Source organism: Gigantopelta aegis, chromosome 4, assembly GCF_016097555.1.
Source record: "Gigantopelta aegis isolate Gae_Host chromosome 4, Gae_host_genome, whole genome shotgun sequence".
NCBI lineage: Eukaryota > Metazoa > Mollusca > Gastropoda > Neomphalida > Peltospiridae > Gigantopelta > Gigantopelta aegis.
The window spans coordinates 36,706,910-36,715,057 of NC_054702.1; the positions used below are offsets into that span (position 1 = coordinate 36,706,910).

General features: G+C 34.7%; 1 long non-coding RNA gene across 1 annotated transcript; it reads right to left on the reverse strand.

Moving 5' to 3' along the window:
- Window positions 1-2,123: 2,123 nt before the first annotated feature.
- On the reverse strand, window positions 2,124-4,784 carry LOC121372001. The gene is made up of 3 exons (XR_005957876.1): window positions 4,674-4,784; window positions 3,859-3,932; window positions 2,124-2,197 (listed from the first exon to the last, which is right to left on the reverse strand). It is a non-coding gene; the product is annotated as an uncharacterized LOC121372001 (long non-coding RNA).
- Between the last annotated feature and the right edge of the window lie 3,364 nt (window positions 4,785-8,148).

The window sequence follows — 8,148 nt, forward strand, 5'->3', positions numbered from 1 at the left end:
AGGAGACCAAATGTCTGGGATTATTTTCACAGGAGATTATCTTATGTTCTCTGTACTGTAACCTCACCGTGGTACAGGGGTGAAACGTTCTCCTTGAGAATGGCTAATACAGCACAACTCCCATTTTTGGGGCACCTTGTTGGCCATGAGGTGTATTTCATGAAGATGGATGATGGGCTTTTGATTATTGAGTTGGGTCATACCTGTGGGTAGGACTTTTGACAATACATCACTTTGGCCCTTATTTCAAATAGACGTACGGGTGGTCAGGAAGGCCCGACCTTATCAATCGGCTGGTCACGCCAGGCTCGAAAGCTAAAAAGCTTTGTTTTGTTTACATTAGTCAAGAGCAAACATTGTTTTATATACCATATGTATTTGTTTCTCTTGGGGCGGTGGCTAGGAACAACTGGGTGGTTGTATCCCTGGCATGGCTGTCTGTGAAATCTGTCTGGAACAGGATACGTAAATTCAAGGGGGGGGGGGGGGGGGGGGGAATCCAATAACACGCCATTTGTCTATCAATGACACGGATGTGACGTCTCATCGTTACATTGCCAATGCATTGGCAGACAATTTCTCTCATAACTCCTCTTCATTCATCTTTCAGCACAGATGCTTTTACATTTCATGGAAATTTAAGAAAGGTACTAAGATTACATTCCTGTTTACACAGACGGATCTTGCTTCATCTTTTTTGCATTAGACAATATTTTTTCTGCTGAAACCTGGGTAATCATTAAAGCCCTGGAACAGATTAAGGATTAATGTGCATCCAAATATATACATTCCTGAGTTTGATGCACTGTAAGATGTTTCCGATTAATAAAATATTTCTACGATTAAACTTACATAATAAATATATTTTCTGGTTTAGAATATCAGTGTCTGTATATTCAATGTGTTTCTGGTCGTCTTAAAGGGACATTCCTGAGTTTGCTGCACTTTTTAAGATGTTATCGACTAACGGAGACTTTTTAACGATTGTAATTACATATCAAATATATTTTTCTGCATAAAATATTAGTGGTTGTATATTAAACGTGTTTCTGATCGTTCTAATATTTGTATAAGGTTAAATTTCATCTTATTTCCTAAAAATAATTTTTTCGTATGTACGAAATTATTTAAAGACAAACTCCAGTTTGGGCTTGTGCCAAATATTGACAGGACCCGAAACACATTGAATATACAGACACTGATATTCTAAACAAGAAAATATATTTAATATGTAAGTTTAATCGTAGAAATATTTTATTAGTCGGAAACATCTTACAATGCAGCAAACTCGGGAATGTCCCTTTAATATTTTTAAGAAGCCCAAACTGGATTTTGTTTTCAAATAGTTTCGTACGTACGAAAAATATATATTTTAGGAAATAAAATGAAATTTAACCTAGTACAAATATTAGAACGATCAGAAACACGTTTATTATACAGCCACTAATATTTTATGCAGAAAAATATACTTGATATGTAATTACAATCTTTACAAAAGTCTTTGTTAGTCAATAACATCTTGAAAATTGCAGCAAACTCAGGAATGTCCCTTTAATCATTTGAAGCAGATGAGAAATTATATATTTGACAACAGAAATATTTTGGAATAATTTAAATTCCACCTTGGATTAATTTACAAGTTTTTAAAACATTTTGATTTCTATACAAAGTTTTAAAATATACTTACCTTGATTTATGCATTGTATTATACTTTTCCCCACATAATTATATAAATAATATTTTCATATACATGTACCATTTGTGACACCCAATAGCCGATGTGTATTTTTGTGCTGGGGTTGTCGTTAAACATTCATTTATTCATTCCAGAAAACGTTTATTTCTGTTTGTTGTCAACATGTTTGTTTGTTTTTTGGTGGGTTTTTGTTTCTTGTTTTGTGGAAGTGAGTGTATTTTTTGTTTTGTTTGTTGTTGGGTTGGGGATTTTTTTATATTACGCCGTACTATTACGTATTACGTCTTTCATTTAAATATTCACATTTGTCTTCAACCAAAAAAAAAAAGTATGTTAAATCACAAAATCCGTTACAATGTGTGCACAATTAATGTTTTTGAGTTATGACACACCCTTTTGTGAACAAATAAACAATTTTTTTTTTTACTGCATATTCACTTTTTATTTTATTTATGTCGACGTCTGATCAGATCTCTCTATAGCTGTAGGTCTTCTTTGATGCTGGAAGTAAGGAATAACACAACATTGTAAATACGTGTATCAACAGTGCTTTCTTTATATTTGGATTTGTTTATCGTGAATTTACTTCAGTAAACTTATTAATCACAGCAGGGAATTGTGCAAGCAGGGTTTTAGATTAGCGGCGCAGGCGTGTGTGTACAAAAAATTAAGTCATTTACCAAATTGCTGGATGAGATGAAATGTTTTAAATGAAAAACTGCTTGATCCAATCAATTCGTTAAAATTACAGTCATAAATGTATGTGTTTATTATGAAAAATCTATTATTTTGCATTGTATAAATTTCAATGACTATGTAGGACTTTGTATTAAGCATTTAGCTCGTGTGGTTTGACTCCATTGGTAATGTGTTTACGTGAATTCTTTTAGGGATTCTGGTGTATGCTGCCGCGGAAAGTTTTGAAATCTAGATATCGTGAAAAAGTAAAAGTAAAGTCTGTTTTATTTAACGACGCCACTAGAGCACATTCATTTTTTTTATCTTATCATCGGCTATTGGACGTGAAATGCAGACCTTTCCTGCATTCTACAAGTAAAATTTATCATGACAAATCAATAAAACTGAAAAATTATTAGCACTTAGGTGGCGGAATTTAGCTGTCGGTCGAGTGCCCACCTGGATTGCCTGCCGCGCAGGATCGAATCAACTTGGTGTACCCATTCAGCCGATTGTTGTTGGTTTTTTTGTGTGTTTTTTTCTCTCGTTCCAATGCCGTTGCTAGTGCTTTCTTGTCTGTGGGAAAGTGCATATAAAAGATCCCTTGCTGTTAATGGGAAAATGTAGCAGGTTTCCTCTGTTGAGTACATGTATGTGTCAGAATTACCAAATGTTTGACATCCAATGGCCGACGATTAATTAATCAATGTGCTCTAGTGGTGTCGTTAAACAAAACAAACTTTAACTTTATTAACACTTCTTTATCGGAGGCGTAGTGGTTAACCTGAGTCCTTGTTGATAAGGCTGGTGAGTATTGGGTTCGAATATCAGCACCGGCTTCCATCGGAAGTGAACTTTAATGACACAATGAGGGAGGTATAATGCCACGTTGCGATTCACCGATCGTTCTCTTAATATATACTGACGGAAAGAAACAAAGTAACAAAACAAGTGTAGACCACATTTAATTTACCATTCGCATAGTAACGTTTGCATTTCATACAAACTTGTCGAACTGACTGCCTGTAGCACGGTTGAATTCTGAAACTATGAATCGAGGGTTTTGGTTGCAGACAGTATCTGCTGTTACTATTTGTGTGATTCATTATTTCTTTCCATCAGTACACTAAACGCCAACTGTTAAACTTTTTTCTGGACAGACCTAGCCCAGATAGCTGAAGTGTATACCACAACTGATATATCAAAGGCCGTGGTATGTGGGATGATGTACGTAGAAGATCCCTTGCTACTAATGGACAAAATGTATCGGTTTCCTCTCTTAAAACTAAACGTCAAAATTACCAAATGTTTGACATCCAATACCCGATGATTAATAAATCAATGTTATCTAGTCGTGTCGTTAAACAATACAAACTTTTACTGAATTTATGACTGGATGTTAAAGCAAACTGGACAAAATCGCAATGAATAGAGAATATAAGATGTCTGAAAATTAACTTTAATGTTAACGTGCAGAAACTCACTTAATCTTCTCATTGCTGTTCGTTCAATTCCATGACGACTCGCTTAAACTCTTCAACAGTTACCTCAAAATCTCCTGCAATAGTGTTTACATGTTACGAATAAACAAAGCCGATTTTGTTACTGGATAGTACTGAAATAAAAGGAAAGGAACCAATTTTTCTTGAACAACACAGCCGTTTTGTCCCGATCTTTAAACAATATACGAGTAGAGTACCATGCTTCTAATGCCTCAGTGACACCGGACCCCTATATTGAAAACGTGATACTCGTATATTTCTATTGTAAATAGAATCACAGAAATACTACTGGTCTTGGTGGTGTCGTTGTTAAGACTTTTGAGCATATCACGCCTAGACCCACTACACCGACTTTTCTCTCAGTAACCATTAACTAGACACATCCTAGATAGTAAGTTGATGTGAAAGCCTATGACAGCCAGGTTGGATCTAAGCAAGAAAATTAAGTTAAAATCAAATGGATGAAATAGAAATATTTGCTGAAACGTCTTTTTCCACCACCCCATCCTCCCCTCTGCCGCGCTCTCGCTCTCCCTCTCTCTGTGACCATCAACAATTAATATTATATTGATGTTGACCATCACTAAGTTTTGCCTTTACCATAGTTTGACACCCAATAGCCGATGTATTTTTTGTGCTGTGATGTCGTTAAATATTCATTCATTCGTCCATCAACAATTAATCGTTAATCCGACATCCCTGATAGATAAAGCATAGGTTAATGAAAAATGTTTTTGAACAATAAGCGGTTATAAAAACACGAACAGAAAATTTAAAAATACGTGTTTCAAACTGACCGTCATCATCAGCAATTTCCAGGAAATCTTTTGCATCTCAAGTACTCATGACTTTCTCCAGTTCGTCTAGGTCGAGGACTCCGTCCTTGTTCGTGTCATACTCCGAGATATCTGAAATTAAATCACCAGTCTGCTAATCCAGCCCAAACAACAGTTACCTTTTACAACTTAATTAGCATTCCGTCCTTGTTATTAGAAATATTTGAAATTAATTCAGTCTTTATTGTTTTCAACTCAACTTATTAAAACAAAATTTAAAAACAATTAAGTTTAGAATTTAAAAAAAATAACGTGATTATTTCTAACTGGGGATAGTCATTTTGTTTCTTTTTCGTCGTGTCCGGTACTATTAATGCATACTATTAGGCCTATTAGTACTTAGAGCAAACACGACCATCCACGATAACCAAGTGATAATTTTATTTTGATTTGGGACTACGTAATTGGTCTGTTCTGTCTGATGGGACAGTCTACTTAAAGGTAGGGTCAACTCAAACACGAGCCTTTTGTGTTGGAAAGATGCATACCCGGACCACCAACACATACTGACACTTTAACAAATGAAAAACGCGTAATTTTAGAGTTAATAAAAAAAACCATGATTATTCCTGCTAACTGGGGGCAGCCATTTTGTTTCGTTTTTGTGACGTCCGGTGGTATAGCTTGGGGCGAACTGACGTCAGCTCCGTCCATCTTCTCTATATGCACAGTGTAAACAAACGTCCTAACTTACGACAAGGCGCTTCTCTTTCATCAACCTGACTTGTAAAACAACATAAATGACTTGATAGTATAATAAACTATTTAACTAAATATATTTCAGGTTACATTAATAGAACGAAATGAAAAATCCAAAGAAAAAATGCATACTATTAGGCCTATTGGTAGGGCACGTCCGAGCAAAAACTACCACTCATGATACCCAAGTGATTCTTTTCTTTTCTTTGGGACGACGTAATTGGTCAGTTTTATGATTTTAGATGGGAAAGTCAACTTAATCAAGGGTTTTACAGAATTACTTACAGTAATAAAGCAGGGCGGTTGGTAATGTCCATTACGATTTGAGGTGTATCCGTGCTGTTATCACACAATACCCTGTGATCTTCATAAAAGAGGCACGTCTTTTTAGTGTGTCTAGACACAGTGTCTGGGGACCGTCTGAATATACACCTGCCAATCAGGAACCACAGAAAGGCCACGGGAAAAAAAGACCAATTAACCAAAAAAACACTCCGATTATTGTTTCAGTACGTGGGTTAATTAATGTACGAAACATAATACAGTTATTTCAACACTTTGACAATGGTGGTTTATTTTGTATTGAAAAATAATATATAATTGGTGCTGGCTTACTAGGATGGTTATAATTACAGAACATTGCGATGCATCTGCAAAAATCAGGTATGTTTTGTTTCTTCAGTTCGAAGACTAATTCCTGACGTGACACGTTAGGTATTACGTAACCACCAGCTCGCCAGAGGGCATATTCACTGGGATGGTACAAAATGGCTGCGCCCGTTATATATAATAGCCGTCACATTTAACTGTTTTATTAATTAACTATACGATTATACTTGTTGATATTAAGCAGTAATGTGCATTATATATCGTTGAATATGCATACCAGGCCAAATGCCTTAATTGCCCCCTCCTTTAATCAATAGTTGTATATAATTACAGTATAATAAACCCTTTCAATTGATAATGTCCATTACCATTTTAGGTGCGACAGGTTATTTATAGGAGAACGTTTTACTTTCCTTTAGCATTATGGTGACCCGGGTCCTGATCCACTGCATGCTAATAACACAAGTACCGACATTTTCTCCATACCATTAAACAGAGACTAATATTAGGACATGTCACAACGCATCAGATTGGTATAATACCGGTAGGCCCTACGTATTCTTTTTGTGTCTAGACGGTGGCAATTGCTTAGTCTGGTAATCTACCAAATATACACTTGTCAATCAGGAATCACAGCCGGAGGCAACTAAAAGAATATACCAATTTAATAAACAGTTTTTAATGCAGTATGTGGATATATCAAATAGTTTTTGCATTTAAGATAGTTTGACATCTAATAGCCAATATATTTTTCGTGCTGGGATATCGTTAAACATCTATTCTATTCTATTCAAATACAGAGGAGAACAGTACATGGACAAAACATGGTACATCTTTGATTTCTTTTGTAGCTTGTTTATTTTACATTGGAAAATAATAAATACTTATTGCTCGCTTACTGGGATTGATATTATTACAGAACAATGCGACGCATGCCTGTTTCGTCATTCCGCAAAAAAATTACAAACGGCTACGCTTGTTTCTTCAGTCCTATGACTAATTCCTGATGAGACGCGTTAAGCGTTACGTAACAACCTGCTCACCAGATGGGCCATTCAGTAGTATGGAGCAATATGGCTGTGCCTGTAATAACCGTCACATATTTACCGTTTTATTAATTAAATATATAGAGGCTATTTCATGGTGTTTTTCGAATACGATTTTTATGTCAACTCGTGATATGTGAAAACTATATTTTTCACTCATTGCGAAAAACCCCACCATGAAATGGTGTTATTTATTCCTAATTTTTTATTCGCTTTTTGTTAATATTTTTCGCTTATCCTATCGAAAACACGTAAAGCCATGATATATTTTTTTGCATGAAACGTTTCCAGAAAATTTACTTGACCATGACTTTTTAAAAGAAATTTGAATAAAAATTATCATTATTTAACACCGTTAAATTTTAACTTACACTCAATGACAGGACATTGTGTCATCATTATTTACCTTCGTATTCAATTCGTTTTAGATATTTTATCGTAATTGCACTTCATATCCCTTTTTATAGGTACAGTTGTTTAAATTACAATTTTTTTTATTTTTCAAATGCGATCAGATGCATTGGTAACCATCAAACTTAAATATGAAGAAACAACACAGAGGGATATAATGTAATTATGAACTTTAAAAAAAAAGTAAATACGATTTCTATATTTTCACTGTAGCTACAATACAGTGAAAATATGACTTTTCACCGGATATAATTTTATGGTTTCTGTAGATCTATATTTTTCATTGCAATAATGTGCGATAAATTTCGTTGAATATGCATACCATCCACAACAAAAGCCTTGCTGAAGTATTCTTTTAAAGGTTTTATTTGTGGGTTTAAAAAAAAGTATTATTGTTATTTGTAAATTAATTTCTGAGCCGATTTAGCCTAACTTTGGTAGTTTGGTAGGTGACAGTATGTGCGTGTAGGTGGGATGGGGGGAAATTATTGCTATAATTAAAGGGACATTCCTTTGTTTGCTGCAATTTTTAAGATGCTATCGACTAACAGAGACTTTTTAACGAATGTAATTATATATCAAATATATTTTTCTGCATAAAATATTAGTCGCTGTATTTTAAACTTGTTTCTGATCGTTCTGATATTTGTACTAGGTTAAATTTCATTTTA